Here is a 2,500-nt window from a genome sequence, read left to right on the forward strand (position 1 = left end):
CTCCACAGCTGAGGGAACACTGTGGCATGTAAGAGCCAGTGAATGGGGAAGAGCACTTTGAAGTGCTATCTTCTTGACATGAAGTGGTGATTGCATTTATGACCTCAGAAACCATCATTACCTGCAGAAGACCTGCATAATTTGGGGCCCATCAACATTTCATCAGATATGATGGAAGAGGGCAAAAAAAAAAAAAGACATAAAAATGCTGCTCTCAAGACGAGCCTAACAACCTGTGTCAGGGTAATGCAATTAGACAATGAGGACACTCAAAATGTATCGAAGCAGAAATCCAGATGCTGCTGAGAGCTCAGCATTAAAGTAAACTTAAAAAACATACCCACCAGGGCATGTTTCAGAAGGGGGGGTGGGAAGCGTGTAAGAGCCACAAGGTGAGAAGGAGTAAGTATCCAGAGGCATTGTCCTGCCCACCACAGTAACTGCAACTCCCACAACTCTTAACCCATAATGAGTAGTGAATGGCAGCAACCCCACTGAGGAGGTCCTCAGTGGAATGGGAGCAGGGTGGAGGGGAATGGGACCAAAGCAGGATTTATCCATACAAAGTTTCTACTTAATAATAAAAAAAAAGAAGAGGGACTAACTGGAAAGAACAAGGACTCTATAATTGAAGTATAACATATACTTGAATGAATACTTGAATTGTCGATTTAAAAAAGTCTTTTAAAGGTATTACAGAGTTATGTTCCACAGGATTTAAGGAACAATTGTTTGCCTTTCTCAGCTTCTCAAGCCACTTGCATTCTTGGGCTTGCAGCCCCTACTTCACATCGCTCCATTATCATATCCCCTATGGCTTGACTGCTACCTCAGCCTTGTTTCATCATTATCTTACTAAAGCCACGCCAGGAATCTGGGATAATCTCCCCATCCCAAGATCCTTAATGTACTTATATCTTCAGAGTGCCTTTCTTACATAAGGAAACACATTCTCAGGTCCTTAGGGGCTGGGGATGATGACAGAATATTTTAGGAGGGACAACATAGTCCCAATTACGTTTCTTCCCATGAGGCTACAAACTGAATAGAGTGCCCGTCCGGGCCTCTTCCTAAGTTATTTAGACTTGTTTAAGAGACTGGAGAATGTTATGAATGGTCAAGTCATAAAGAAAATTACATATTTTTAAAACATTTTCAGGGCCGGAGAGATGGCTTAGCAGTTAAGAAGTTTGCCCGCAAAGTCAAAGGATCCCAGTTCAATTCTTCAGGTCCCACTTAAATGTGTTTGGAGTTGTTTGCAGTGGCTGGAGGCCCTGGCGCTCTCGTGCTCTCTCTCTCTCTCTCTCTTTCTCTTTCATTGTCTGCCTCTTTCTCTCTCAAATAAATGAGTAAATAAATAAAATATTAAAAAATATATTTTTCATTCATTTGAGAGAAAATGATTGTGTGAGAAAGAGAGGAGGAGAGAGAAGATATATGGATGCACCACAGCCTCCTGCCACTGCAAATAAATTCTAGAACATGTGACAGCTTGGCAGTTTGTGCATCTGGCTTTTTTGTTGTTGTTGTTGTTGTTTTGAGGTAGGGTCTCACTCTAGCCCAGGCTGATCTGAAACTCACTAGTCTCAGGAGTGGCCTTGAACTCACGGCCATCCACCTACCTCTGCCTCCCGAGTGCTGGGATTAAAGGTATGCACCACCACGCCCGGCTTGCATCTGGCTTTTTAACTGGTCACTGGGGGGAATCAAACCTGCATCATCAGGCTTTGCAAACAAGTGCCTGTAACTGGTGAGTCATCTCTATATTTTTAAAGATGCATTTGTATGTGTTTGCTTCCATTAAGGACATTGCTTTATCAATGGGATAAGAACTTATCAATGTTAGTATGTAGAGCTTCATTCTCATATGCTTTCATAGTAAGCTTATCTGGAGGTATTCTCATCTCCAGTTTAAAGATGAGAAAAATGAGTTTAGAGAGGTTGAGCAACCTCCAATAGAAGATTATATGCATTCTGGTAAGGCTTAAACAAAATCATAAAAAGGACTTATTACAGAGAAATCCACAAACGGGAGCTATTTTTCTTACAAATCTCTCAGAGCAGGAGTACCATACTTAGGTCAGTTTACACGTCGACACAGGAGAACTCAAAACCTGAGGTTAAAGGAAGCTACTAAAGGCAGATGACGTGTATATTCAGAACATGGATCTTCAAGTGCTTCCCAACAGGAAACCCAAATATCCTCGCCATGTGTACACATGCTAAGTGTCATATGAGCTCTGCTTTTCTGTGTGACTTTCTAGCAGCCGTAAGTATTCCACACTTACAGCCTGATTTTGTTCTGACCTCCTCTGTGGATGAAAGCCCAGGCGCAGTATAGCTTCTCAGTCTCTGTGGTCTGGTTCACAAGCAGTTGTCAGGAGGTCTGAACTAACTTTTACTTTGTGCCCATTTCCAGGAAGGATGAACACATAGCGGTGGCCTGCTGGCCATGCCCTTTGCCTAGTGTCTGGCATCTGGACACTTCCTGGCTGACCTT

Source organism: Jaculus jaculus, chromosome 5, assembly GCF_020740685.1.
Source record: "Jaculus jaculus isolate mJacJac1 chromosome 5, mJacJac1.mat.Y.cur, whole genome shotgun sequence".
Classification (NCBI taxonomy): domain Eukaryota; kingdom Metazoa; phylum Chordata; class Mammalia; order Rodentia; family Dipodidae; genus Jaculus; species Jaculus jaculus.